Source organism: Balaenoptera acutorostrata, chromosome 13 (genome assembly GCF_949987535.1).
Source record: "Balaenoptera acutorostrata chromosome 13, mBalAcu1.1, whole genome shotgun sequence".
In the NCBI taxonomy this organism is placed as follows: domain Eukaryota; kingdom Metazoa; phylum Chordata; class Mammalia; order Artiodactyla; family Balaenopteridae; genus Balaenoptera; species Balaenoptera acutorostrata.
The window spans coordinates 21,837,003-21,851,770 of record NC_080076.1 but is presented as its reverse complement, the minus strand read 5'-3'; the positions used below and the strand labels follow the sequence as shown (position 1 = coordinate 21,851,770).

The 14,768-nt window shown below is 38.3% G+C and overlaps 1 protein-coding gene across 1 annotated transcript in view; it reads left to right on the top strand.

Annotated features, from left to right (window-relative positions):
* The window catches only part of DCC (DCC netrin 1 receptor), a 1,191,297-nt gene that overhangs the window by 789,065 nt on the left and 387,464 nt on the right, over positions 1 to 14,768 (top strand). The gene's annotated exons all lie outside the window — the stretch shown is intronic.

The window sequence follows — 14,768 nt, the reverse complement described above, 5'->3', positions numbered from 1 at the left end:
AGCTCTCTTAGGCTGTCTTCATTTCTTTACATTCTTTTTTGTTTATTCTGTTCTGCAGCAGTAAATTTCACCATTCTGTCTTCCAGGTTACTTATCTGTTCTTCTGCCTCAGTTATTCTGCTATTGATTACTTGTAGTGTATTTTTCAGTTCCGTTATTCTATTGTTCATCTCTGTTTGTTCTTTAATTCTTCTAGGTCTTTGTTAAACATTTCTTCCATCTTCTCGATCTTTGCCTCCATTCTTTTTCTGAGGTCCTGGATCATTTTCACTATCATTATTCTGAATTCTTTTTCTGGAATGTTGCCTATCTTCACTTCTCTTAGTTGTTTTTCTGGGGTTTTATCTTGTTCCTTCATCTGTACATAGCCTTCTGCCTTTTCATCTTGTCTATGTTTCTGTGAATGTGATTTTTGTTCCACAGGCTGCAGGATTGTAGTTCTTCTTGCTTCTGCTGTCTGCCCTCTGGTGGATGAGGCTGTCTAAGAAGCTTGTGCCTAGAGTTTATGCGGATTTTGTTAGCTTTTCCATTAATGTTATTTTTCTGTCTCAAGAGCTGGTCCATTATACCATGTCCATTTAGTTGTCATGTTTCCCCAGTCTCCTTTTTCTATAATAGTTTCGTTTTTTGCTGCTGTTTACCTTGACTGTCCTGAATGATACTAGCCAGTTATCCTGTACACTATCTCCAGATCTTGGTTTGTTTGAAGCTTTCCTCACGATTTAGATTAGGGTTTTGGGTTTTGAAAGAATACCAAAGAAGTGAAATACCCTTTTATCACATAATATCAGGGCTATGGGATAGCTACATGACATCACTGTGTATGATAACTTACGTAGTAAGTAAGTTTGCTGGGGTTTTACCATGAAGTTTGCATTTTTCCTTTGCATACTCTTTTCTTTGGAAGTAAGTTACTAAATCTAGCTCATTTTTGCCTCTCTGCCTCTCTTTTTTTTTTTTTATGTTTGATCCTCTTAATGAGTCACTATGAATTTATTTTATTTTTTTTTTTTATGGCTGTGTTGGGTCTTCGTTTCTGTGCGAGGGCTTTCTCTAGTTGTGGCAAGCGGAGGCCACTCTTCATCGCGATGCGCAGGCCTCTCACTATCGTGGCCTCTCTTGTTGCGGAGCACAGGCTCCAGATGCGCAGGCTCAGTAATTGTGGCTCACGGGCCCAGCTGCTCCGCGGCATGTGGGATCTTCCCAGACCAGGGCTCGAACCCGTGTCCCCTGCATTGGCAGGCAGATTCTCAACCACTGCGCCACCAGGGAAGCCCTGCCTCTCTTTTTAATGTTTACCATCACCTCTATGACTCAGATCTGGCAAAATCATATCACATTCTCTGTTAAATCTCTAACACATAGAGAATTATTGTAGAAGACAGTATAGCCTTGTGCTTTTATCTGGGCAGGGGTACCTCCTCTTCTGAGAACACAAAATGATTGCTCAGAGAGAATTCAATAGTAAAACATTTACAGTCCCCAAATTTCCCATCTCTTATCTTTACCCAAGAGAATTAGACCCCAGAAGAGAGAATTTACATATTTGAATTATGACATAGCAGTGTTGCAGAGAGGATAGAAGACATCTTCCCCTCTACTTTATCTTGGTTTTGGTTTGTTTTATTTTCTAGTCATACTTAAGTGGATTTAATCTCTGTCCTGACACAACTTTAGTATGGAGGGAACTTTCATAACCACCTCTTCATTCTTATTACGAAATAGCTACAGAATTCCAATCTACATATTTGTAATTTAGAAATGTCTCATTAAGTGTGGCATGGAGCTCTAAACTCTGTACAACTAATTTTTTTCCCCTGTCAAAATATTTACTTGTGAATATAATATATCGTTTACTCTTAGCTTTAAATAACCAAAAGTGTGAGATTGATGGTTTCCTTCTCATTTGAAACTTAATGAGTTTTTGCATTCTTGAAGGTGAAGGCTAGAGTACTTTGTATTTTCATGATGACATCCATTATAGTGAAATAATTATTTCTGGTGGAATTAATAATTGGTATGAGTAAAATAAACAACAAGGACTTACTGTATAGCACAGGGAACTATATTCAATATCTTGTAATAACCTATAATGAAAAAGAATATATATATATACACACATACACACACACACACACACACACACACATATATATATAAAACTGAATCACTTCACTGTACACTTGAAAGTAAAACAGCATTGTGAATCAACTATACTTCAATAAAAATTAAAAAAAATAAAAACAAAATAGTTGCTCTGTGGAGGAGATAATAGGAATTTTCTTTTTCTTTCTTTTTTTTTAACTTCTTTATTGGAGTATAATTGCTTTACAATGGTGTGTTAGTTTCTGCTCTAAAACAAAGTGAATCAGCTATATGTATACATATATAGCCATATCTCCTCCCTCTTGTGTCTCCCTACCACCCTTGCTATCCCACCCCTGTAGGTGGACACAAAGCACTGAACTGATCTCCCTGTGCTGTGAGGCTGCTTCCCACTTGCTATCTATTTTACATTTGGTAGTGTATATATGTCCATGCCACTCTCTCACTTCATCCCAGCTTACCCTTCCCCCTCCTGATGTCCTCAAGTCCATTCTCTACGTCTGTGTCTTTATCCTGTCCTGCCCCTAGGTTCTTCAGAACCTTTTTTTTTTTTTTTTTTTAGATTCCATATATATGTGTTAGCATATGGTATTTGTTTTTCTCTTTCTGACTTACTTCACTCTGTATGACAGACTCTAGGTCCATCCACCTCACTACAAATAACTCAATTTCATTTCTTTTTATGGCTGAGTAATATTCCATTGCATATATGTGCCACATCTTCTTTAGCCATTCATCTGTCTCTGGACACTTAGGTTGCTTCCATGTCCTGGCTATTGTAAATAGAGCTTCAGTGAACATTGGGGTATATGACTCTTTTTGAAATATGGTTTTCTCTGGGTATATGCCCAGTAGTGGGGTTGCTGGGTCATATGGTAGTTCTATTTTTAGTTTTTTAAGGAACCTCCACACTGTTTTCCCTAGTGGCTGTATCAATTTACATTCCCACCAACAGTGCAAGAGGGTTCCCTTTTCTCCACATCCTCTCCAGCATTTATTGTTTGTAAGTTTTTTTTGATGATGGCCATTCTGACTTGTGTGAGGTGATACCTCATTATAGTTTTGATTTGCATTTCTCTAATGATTAGTGATGTTGAGCATCCTTTCATGTGTTTTTTGGCAATCTGTATATCTTCTTTGGAGAAATGTCTATATAGGTCTTCTGCCCATTTTTGGATTGGGTTATTTGTTTTTTTGATATTGAGCTGCATGAGCTGCTTGTATCTTTTGGAGATTAATCCTTTGTCAGTTGCTTCATTTGCAAATATTTTCTCCCATTCTAAGAGCTGTCTTTTCATCTTGTTTCCTTTGCTGTGAAAAAGCTTTGAAGTTTCATTAGGTCCCATTTGTTTATATATATTTTTTATTTCCATTTCTCTAGGAGCTGGGTCAAAAAGGATCTTGCTGTGATTTATGTCATAGAGCATTCTGCCTATGTTTTCCTCTAAGAGTCTTATAGTGCCTGGCCTCACATTTAGTCCTTTAATCCATTTTGAGTTTACTTTTGTGTATGGTATTAGGGAGTGTTCTAATAATTTCATTCTTTTACTTGTAGCTGTCCAGTTTTCCCAGCACCACTTACTGAAGAGACTATCTTTTCTCCGTTGTAGAGTCTTACCTCCTTTATCAAAGATAAGGTGACCATATGTGCATGGGTTTGTCTCTGGGCTTTCTATCCTGTTCCTTTGATCTATATTTCTGTTTTTGTGCCAGTACCATACTGTTTTGATTACTGTAGCTTTGTAGTGTAGTCTGAAGTCAGGGAGCCTGATTCCTCCAGCTCCATATTTCTTTCTCAAGATTGCTTTGGCTATTTGGGGTCTTGGAATTTTCAAATATATTGAAATAAAAGTTATATACTGATACTACTTCCCCATCTTTTCTAACTCTCTTACTTATTGGCTTCTTGGTTAGTTCAATTGATTTGTGACAGCTATTTGCATATTAGGCAAGTCAATCCTTTTTAATATTATTAAAAATATTGTCCCAGTTTCTAATTCATATTTCAATGTCATTTATTATGCTTTTCCATACAAAAGTTTTGGTTTCAATACAGTCATATTTATCAAGATTTTTCTTCATGGGTTCTGTTTTTGTCATATTCTGAGAACTGCCTCCCCACTTGAATAGCAGAATGTATTCCCCTCTGTTTTTTCTTGAGCAGCTTTCCGATTTTTTTTTTTTTTTTTTTTACATTTATTTCTGGACACTCTATTCTGGTATTCTGGCCTATTGTTCTTTCTGACTCTCTTTGCAGTAGTGCACAGAAACTTTTAGCATCTCATCCAGTATCACACAGAGAGTAACTCAGTGTGTCCTGTTTGACTCCAGTAAGCCCTTAGACTCTCACTTTCAGATCTGCCTCTTGAGGTAGAGATTTATAGATCTTTCTAGTGTAAATTTAATTCCTAAGATTATTGAGCCTTCCTGTGCAAGGACAGTCTATGTTTTAGCTTAATGCAGAAAATGCTCATGTTTATTAAGGTGGTAAAATAGTCACAGCAGGGGCTGGTGCCATTTGTTTTTCTCTTTATTTTTAGGCTGTCTTTAACTGAACTCAAAGTACTTTTTTAATTTTTTTAATTTTTTTATATGCATCATCTGCTATATTTTGTGTCTTCATGGTCATATTGAAGAAGAGGGATGTTCATGCAACATTTTGACACTGGGAAAAATTCAGAGACAGAAGGCATTATAATGAGGTCATGTAATCAGTAGTGACCCTGGCACAGAATTCCACTGTTTTGAGCCTCCCATAATCAATAATGACTCTAATTCCAAACTTTTTCCATATCATGTTTTCTTTAAACCCAGCTCTCACCCCTGAACTAGATAGTTAGGCTGCCATTGGCTTCCAAATTCTGTCTCAGATTTGGATGAGTCACTTTCAAAAGAAAAAAGGGGAAAAAAGAGAGAAATAAAAAAGTAGAAAAAAGAAGAGAGAAAAGAGACAGAGATGGAAGTTATTGTTGCTTCCTAACATAATAGAACCTTAGTAGTAGCAACCTTAGGGATTAACCCATCTGCACCCTAGAAAATAATTGCCCAGCTACTAACTCATGGAGAATATAGGCTGTCTCCTAATTGCAATCCCAGGATTCTTACTTTACTTCAGAAAAAAAATATGTCATCCATCATACCTCTTACTTGATGCTGATGAACATGTGAACACAGGCCAAGCACATATTTTGCTTTAGCTAGAGTAGCAACCAGGAGTCAAACTTAAAATTGATACCTCTGTTATGGTGGATGAACACCTGTATCTTATATTTCAGAATTTCACATGCCTTATGTTATATTTTGAATTATTGGATTATTTTACCTGCCATAATTCAAATTGATATGGGTCTTTAGGCAAATCAACATATTGAATGATTAAAAATAAAATCTAACAAGACTTTTTAAAAGATCCATCTTTTCTGTAGGAATTAATATCGTTCTATTTAGAGTGACCAAGGAGAATATTGGCATTTAATGCACATCCACAATTTAAGATTATCTAATGTGTTTTTATTACTTAATCAATCATCTCTGGTAGTTATTTCTTTTGTTCTCCTACTTAATAGATTTGAAGAATGAATGCTAGGTTCAGGCCAATAAGCCTCTTTTATGGTTTACAGTTTTACTATCATTTTCCTCACTGCAGTACATTAAAAAATAGAAAGGATGAGCTTACATGAGTAAGCACTCAGCTGTGGTTGCAAATTCTCCATGCTCACCATCTTATTTCCCAGAGAGGGGACTGTAATTGAATTGGTCTGTCTGTCCGTCTCTCTCAGCTGTATATAGGCCTAGAAGGACACATTCAAAAAGAAACAGGGATCTAAGGAAACATCATTCATACACATTCTCTGCCCCCTGTTGTTTTGTGGTGGCTTTATAGCAGTGATATAATGTTCTGCTTGTATAAACTTAATCGAAATAAGTAATAATTTATCTTTGCTTTATATCCTCCTTTATTCATTTTATTTTTATTTCCCTTTAATTTGTTTTGGTAGCTATAAAATTTAAGGGTGAATAGCTAGGGGTTAGAGTCAAGTGTACGGCACACAGATGCTCAATAAACCTCCACATCTTGCCAGTGCCCCCAGCCTTCAGTCTCCTCACACTCTTTCTCATCCTGTCCGTAGGAGACATGGCATTTGGTGAATGTGTCAGTCTGAAATTGTGACTCTCAAAGACACTTCAGAACATTGAAAGCAGCCCATTCTGGTATAGCATTTCCACGACTATACTTACACAGTACCCTTAAATAAATAATTTAGAAATCTATTTTAAATCCCATGGACCGGGGCTTCCCTGGTGGCTCAGTGGTTAAGAATCTGCCTGCCAATGCAGGGGACATGGGTTTGAGCCCTGGTCCAGGAAGATCCCACATACCATGGAGCAACTAAGCCCATGCGCCACAACTACTGAGCCTGTGCTCTAGAGCCTGTGAGCCACAACTACTGAGCCCATGTGCCACAGCTACTGAAGCCTGCGCACCTAGAGCCCATGCTCTGCAATGAGAAGCCTGCGCACAGCAACGAAGAGTAGCCCCTGCTCACCGCAACTAGAGAAAGCCCGTGAGCAGCTACGAAGACTCAACGCAGCCAAAAAAAATAAATAAAATAAATACATTTTTAAATCCCATGGACCGAGTTGGAAGTTTGCCATTAGTAGAACTCATTGAACCATCAAATTTGAGGGTTTTTTTTTTCTTTTGTCACTTGTTATTCTGAAACAGTAAAAGCAGTTGTTAAAAGTACCTACGCTACTAAAGAGAGTAGCTTAAACCTTTAGTTCTTCTTACGTAATTTGCATTACCTTCAACTTACTTTTTCTTGAATTTCTTACTGGAAGAATACAGTTACTTAACAACAACAACAACAAAAATTAAAATGCTCTAGCACTGAGTCAATTCTTTTTTTTCCTTAACAACACAGACTGTCAGCTATTTTACATTGATAGTGTCTTATTACCAAAGGAAATTGCATGGAAAAGCACTGCTTCTTAAAGCCTGCCATGTTGATTTGTAGCTTTAGAGGTATCTGATTTGTGTTCTTTAGATGTTCTCCATGGCTGGAGAAGAGGATTGCATGGCAGTCGGGACAAAGCACCATATGGTTGGGATGAGGTGAATGATCATAAAGGCACATGAGAGATGGGAGGAGAGGTGTCACTTGTCAGTCTTTATCCCTAGAGGAAGCTCTGGTGACAGGGGAATGATTGAAATGGCACTTTTGGGGTCCCTGGGCATGGAGAAGGGATAAACAATGACTAGGAATTCAGTGACATAAACTCAAGGGAAAGGATGGAAGCAAAGGGAGCTGGGGATTGGGTAGAAGTGTAGCTCTCCTGCAGTTGGTGAAAGATACCAGGGAGAGACATTGATGGGAGAGATGATTAAAGATGGCCTCATAAAGCCCTGGAATAGTGACAGATGGAAAGGCTACAGTGATTAGTAAGAAAATACAGGGAAGGAAAGAAGACCTGAAATGAAGTAAACTCTTGTAGGAGGAGACATGTGCGATGATAAAGAGGGAAAACAAAGGATGAATTTTTCTCTGCTACCTGATAAAGGAAATAGGCACAGAGATGGAGGGGACCAAGTCCTGTCCTTGGATATAGGAAGCTCTCTTATCCCCAACTCACTTGAACTATCAGAGCCCAAATCCTACTTAAAGCCTTTCCAGTAGGGTGTCTAGATTTCCAGCCTGACAACTTGACATTGGACCAGCAAAAACAGACTTTCTGCTCCCTGGATCTAAAGATAGAGAAATAAAAAATACCATTTAGAAATATTACTCTTATGCCCACTCTCAACCCAACATGTACCTCAAACATATATGAAATGCTAAAGCATTACTAGTTCTTATTGGTCTAGATAATCCTAATAATGCATTATAGGAATAAAAGCACTTTTGTCCTTATATTCATTTACATTTTGGAATGCACACACACACATACACACATGCACACATCACACAGACACACACACTAACAGAGCATCAATTAATTTTATTCAAGAAGAAATTTTACTAACAGAATAATCAGGCATGCTGGGAACAAGAATATTGTTAAAATTTTTAATATTTGGTTTTGTTTTTTAGAAAATAATGATTAAAAAAAGACTCCCCATCCTTCCCTATAGCCCATCACATTACATTCCCAGGGTCTCAATCATTTCTTATCTTTACTTCCATTATATCCTTTTTCCTGTGGTCCCTACATTTGTTGTGTGCTTCCCCCCCCCTGATTTCTTGAGTTGAATTGTACTTCATTTATTTCAGTTATTTCTTGAGCCAAGGTGTAAACATTTAAGACCATGATTTTTTTTTTCTCTGTTTACTTTTTCCCTCCAGGTTCTCCCTTTGCTATTCTTACTATAGTTTCCTAACTAGGTTTCAACTTGCACCTTGCTATGCTTTTTGACCCAAATGTTCTTTTGCAGAAAGTTTCTCTTCTTTTGTAAAGTTTCCAAATTAACTGAGGTGTTATTATTACTGTTATTGTGAAAATATTCATGTTAAAAAAAAATACCATTTACTGAATACAAATCATACACTAGGGGCTGTGAGCAGACCTTAAAGTCCATCTCTCATCATCACTCAACCCTGCATGTTAAATATTTTGGATCAGTTTTTAAACATGGAAAATAATCTTCAAAGAAGCTAACTAACTTCTCAAGTCACATAGTCACAGAGTGTCAGAGCAGGGATCCAACATCATGTCTATTTAATTGCAGTTTTCTAGTCAAAACCATTTGTTTACATAACTGATGGATTAACTACCTCCACAAGCTGCTTGTGACTCTTGCTCCATTTTGGATAAACTCTTTAAAAGGTATTTCCCTAAATAAACAAAGTGAAAATAAAGAAAGCATTAAAAGCATACAACATATGCGTTTACACATATACAATGTACAGATTGTAAACACATTCATTCACACGTGTGATGTTTGACCAGTTCACCAGATATTATATATTTCTTCTCATTTTGTCTTTTGAAAAGACTTTAAACTCTGAGAGATGTAGTTATCTCTGCTGCAATGATAATACTTTCCAGAATTTGTTTTTCTTCTTATCTCTTTGTGTGGCCATAGGTAATTTTTCTTAGCATACTACCTTGGCCTGGCAATTCTCTTTGATGTGTGGTCCTGGGATAAGCATCAGACTTCTTATAACAGATCCCCAGGTCAAGGCTGCACAGGTCAGGCCAAACCAGTTTTCCACGCTTCTTTTCTGCTTCTTAATGAAAGTGTTATTGCTCTTAGAAACATTCCTATATGAACCCATGTTTTACATTGTTTGGTACATAGTTGGATTTCAGAAACATTTTCCCCTATTTGATCCAAAATGAAATATTCTTATACCACTAGCCTACATTCCCTGGAAACCTCCCTCTGAGTTCAGTTTTTCACTCCACTTTGTAATTTATTAGCAGAGTAATAATGATTAGCATAACCAGCTTGCAGTGATAGCTCAGTCCCCTTCCAGTACCTAATCTCAAATACCCATTTTTCATGGTGGCAAAATGAAATTTTCTAATCAAAGTCTAAACATCGTAATTTCACAAGTTTGCAAAGCCTTTCATTTAGCTAACAACTGCAAGAATGCATTAGATGCCTAGGATGTGACTAAATACAGTGCACTAGACTTGGGGATTAAACTGTGGTGAACGGTTTAGACTTGGTACCTATTCTTACCAAGCATATCCTTTGGGATAGGATACAAAAAAATGACTAGACCACAACAGTGCAGTGTAGGACGTGTCCTAAGGGGCTGCTTATTCTTCTTGTGTGAAAGCTCAGCAGAGGCACCTAAGTCAGGATGGGGATCAGTGATTTGACTCCTAGGCTGAACTCAAGAAGCCCAGGTCAGAGCAGCAAAGCAGTTGGAGGGAGGAATTCCATCCAGCTCAGGTTCAGCACACGGAAGTAGCAGAGGTAAAAGCATGAGGTTCTCATGGAACCCAGCAAGTTCAGCTTGGAGAGCTGAGAGGTAGCAAGGAACCAGGCCTGCAACTGAAGCCTTTGGAAACTCCTCAAGGCTAGCTTCTCAACCCCAGAGACCTTCAACTGGATCCTTTATCAGGCTTAACGCTGCCCAAGACAACTGAGACAGTAGACTGGGATGGGAGGAGCCATGTTGGAGGTGGGAGGAGATAGGTCCTTGAGGGTGAAGCGGGGGCAGGGAGAATTCCCGAGCCTGTCTTCCTCCCTGGAATTGGGAAATGGATTAAAACAGGCCTTCACACCTTGCCTTACATGTCCTCATCCATCCGTGAATATTGAATGGATTAATTATTGGTTACATACATTGATTTACCAAAGAAAATTCATACATGTATGATCCAACTCCATAGCACTCTTACTATGGATAGTTTATAAAATGATGAATTAAATAGGTTTCTGGGAACAGAATAGAAATGGTTTAGTGAGAAAGTGTGTTCTGATTTCTAAACAACCATCCTGCCAAAACACTTAGAATGGAACACGTTTGTAAGTAAGAGACTGTCTCAAACTTTGTAATTGTCTTGCATGCATATACCTTATGTCTTCAAATTAGTTCCAGGCTCTCCCAAGACAAAATTCATGGTTTAAAAATAATTAATTCTTCACTTCAAGAATAACCATAGGAGATTATAGACATTCAATAAATAATAGTTACTTGTTTTTGGATACTAATCCAGTAAGTTATTTCATGTAAATATTTAGGTTTAATGAGATATTGTACAGTTCATTCATTGCTATCTCATACTAACCAAAAATGAAAAATGGTTTCAAATCACTATTTTTTTAGTCCACATTTCTTAGATTTATTAAAACTCATAATACACTAGCTCAAAAGCCATGATTCTTTGAATTTTGAAAATAATGTGGAACTTTAGAAAAAAAATGTTAATCTTTGTGATTTTCAACCATATACAGCCAAGCTGTTTTCGGTAAGCTTGTGAAATTACTTTGTGAACTATAAAAACTCCAGACTACAATTTAAATGTTATCTACTTCTCCATTTAGACAATTAAAAGCTAGAGTTTGGTGTCAAAGGAATAACAACAAGAAAAAAGTCCCAAAGGAAAAGACATAGATGTTTGCCCTTAGCACAGTTAGATGATCCTATCATTTCACTAATGTTCTCTGTTTATATTTTATTTTTATCAAATCTTCCAGCTAATAAAAAATGCAATAAATAAAGCATCTGGCTGATCTGGTGGCTACATTTATAATATTTTGGTTCTATAAAATAAAAATAGACATGGGGAGTAATAGGGTTGGTTGTATGATGTTTAATGCAAATTAAATATTTTTGTGTTTTTATGAATATGTCTTATCATCTTTCATATGTCTCACAGGGATTGGAGGTCAGGCATTGTTAATAAGCTCAGAGAAAAATTAATGTCCATAAACACTGTATATTAAAAATCCAACAGAAAGAAAGCGTCTCTGGTATCTAGAGGGAATGTAGCTTTACAGAAAAATTAACCCAGTATTGTAATCGTTATCAATGACGTTGCAATGACATCACAAAAATGTTATTATTATTGGTTTTGAGTTTCAAAACTATCTATTCTTTGGATTTACATTATCTTAAGAAATCACCTCCTTTCTGGATGTTGCTATGATAAAATTTTTTTAAAAGAGGGTCTTTAAAAAAAAAAAAAAAACTATGTTATACTGTGGCAAATTCGCCTCTTCTTCTCCATGACAATAGATAAAGAAGCTGTAACCATGACAACAGTAATGGGTCAGGGAGATTAGGGCCAGACTGGAGATTAGGCCTCCAAGAGCAAAGAAAAGAAGTCCTGATTGGTTCTTTATTGAGAACTTATGTGATGATAAGTTACCGTTGAGAGAAAGCATGAAGGATTAGTAAGAACAAAATGATTTCTCTCATATAAAGTAATAAGCTGTTCCTTTGTTAAAAACGTGTCCCTTCCTTTTCATATAACGACTGTTGAAATTGAGGTAAGGAGTCCATGATTAATTCTCTCCTGAGCTTTGTCCGATAAATCGAGTCTAGACTAGCTCTGTGAGAAGACACTTTGGAAGCCTGGAGCAAAAAGCATCTGTGTGGACCCCCATCACCCTCCTTGTTGGCAGCCCCTGAATGGGTGGAGAAACCAACTCATTTTTGATGTGGTACCATCTGTAAGCAGCGTGCTCTTGGTGGAAAAGTATTTGAAAGTTTCTTTCCTGTTCTTTGAAAACTTATCTTTCTAACTTCTTGAAAATTCTCAGAAGAGTTTTCCAAGCCATCATTGTTCACATTTTGTTTTTAAAAAATCTTTTGTTAAAAAAATAAATAAATAAAAGGATCCCATTTTCTTTAAAGTGGTGAGATGTATAGGTATTACATTTTGAGGAAACATGTTATCTGTGATTTTAACATGGATTCATTGATAAAGGGGGTATTTGCTATTTTTGAAGTGATAAATTTACAGACATGAGAATGTTTGGTCAAGTGGTATGAATATTTTTCATTTTAAAGTATTTTGCCAAATTGACTTCTAAAAAAGATTGTACTCTTACAAACTTCAGCTGATAACATGAGGGTGCTATACCCTAGCCAACGTTTTATATGAATGTCTTTAGAGTCGTGCTACTCTGACAGATTTTTTTTTAAAGCTTTTTTTAAAAAAATATATTTATTTATTTATTTTTGTCTGTGTTGGGTCTTCATTGCTGCACGTGGGCTTTCTCTCGTTGTGGTGAGCGGGGGCTACTCTTCATTGCGGTGCACGGGCTTCTCATTGCGGTGGCTTCTCTTGTTGTGGAGCACAGGCTCTAGGCATGTGGGATTCAGTAGTTGTGGCTCACAGGATCTAGAGCACAGGCTCAGTAGTTGTGGCACATGGGCTTTGTTGCTCTGCAGCATGTGGCATCTTCCCAGACCAGGGGTCGAACCCGTGTCCCCTGCACTGGCAGGTGGATTCTCAACCACTGTGCCACCAGGGAAGTCCCTGACAGATTTTTAAATAGTTTATTCTGACAGATTTTTTTTTTTTTTTTAGATTTTGTTTAAATGCACATTTCTTTTATTATTGTCAGGTTGAACCCTATTTTTAAATAAAGTTATTCATTATTTTATTGATTTTCAGGCATTCTTTTTTATTATAGATATTAACTATATGTCTGTTAGCTATTTGACAAAAACTTTGAATCAGTCTTTCCAGAGGAAACCCATCTAAACTAATTGAAGAGGAAAGTAGGATTTAAGTGAATGAGATGGGCTTGAGTGGGAACTGCCTGTGCAAAGGCCCTGGGGAACTGCCAGGGGTTCAGCCTGGAGAGAGCATGTTCAGTGTAAGCATCAAAAAGCCAGGGCAGGGCTTCCCTGGTGGCGCAGTGGTTGAGAGTCTGCCTGCCGATGCAGGGGACACAGGTTCGAGCCCTGGTCTGGGAGGATCCCACATGCCGCGGAGCAGCTGGGCCCGTGAGCCACAACTACTGAGCCTGAGCGTCTGGAGCCTCTGCTCCGCAACAAGAGAGGCCGCGATAGTGAGAGGCCCGCGCACTGCGATGAAGAGTGGCCCCCACTCGCCGCAACTGGAGAAAGCCCTCACACAGAGGTGAAGACCCAACACAGCCAAAAATAGACATAATAAAAAAAAAAAAAAAAAAAAGCCAGGGCACATCATGTGAGTCCCATGAGAACAATGGCCTCATCTCCTCTGCGCTAGAAGAAGGGCTGGCATAGGATAGGCACTCTGTGAATATCTGCTGAATGAGTAGAGCTGATATGGACACACGCAAGCCTCTGCCCAAAGCTGTTATTTTTCTGGCAACAGAACACATGAGGCTATTGTGCAGGAAGGTTATTTCCCTGGGATTATGCTCAGCCTGTGGTGGAGGAAGAGTGGGTAGATAAATCCCCCAACGTGCTTCCCTCAGGGACATACTTCTCTAGAGTCCTGTGCTGCATTGTCTCCCAGAGTCTCCAGTAAGGTTGCCCTTGAGTTACCCTGAATGACAACTAGTCAGATAACTCACTCTTTCTAGCCTTCCCTCCCTGCCTGGTCTCTCTTCCCAAGTCCCCACTGGTCTTTTCTGTGATCACCTTCCAAATAAAGTATGTGCACTTAAATCCGCTTCTTAGGGCCTCTTGATGGGGGAAGCCAAACCAAGAAAAAGGGTAAACAGGAGCAAGGCCAACAGGCAGATTGAGAAGTTTAGAGTTTCTCTGAGGTAAAGAGCAGACACCGAGGAGAAATAGTAGAGGGATAGGAGCAGGTGTGTCTTTTGACACGTTGATTCTGGATGCTGTACAGAGAATACATTTGAGGGAGGTGAGTGGAAGGAAAGCAGAGGACCTGGAAGACAGCTGTGGTGAGTCTGTTGAGAGAGAATGACAGCGACAGCGTGGATAGGAGTGTGGACGTGGAGATAAGAGAGAGGAGATGTAGCAGATGTCCAGGAAGGGGAATCCTCAAAGGCGTGAGTGAGGGTGAGTCGGGAATAGGGGATACATTTCAGGGTTCTAGGCTGTAGATTTGAGAAGAAAGTGTAGACACAACTGAGTTAAGCAGCCCAGGAAGAGAAGCAGGCTGAGGGGGAGAGGATAAATTCACTTCAGTGTGCTAGTTTGAGCTGTCCATGGTGTGTGGAAGCAAAGGTTTTTGTCAAGAGGCTTAATATCACCCATATTTTTGAGAGAGATGCTCCCTATCCAGGCATCAAT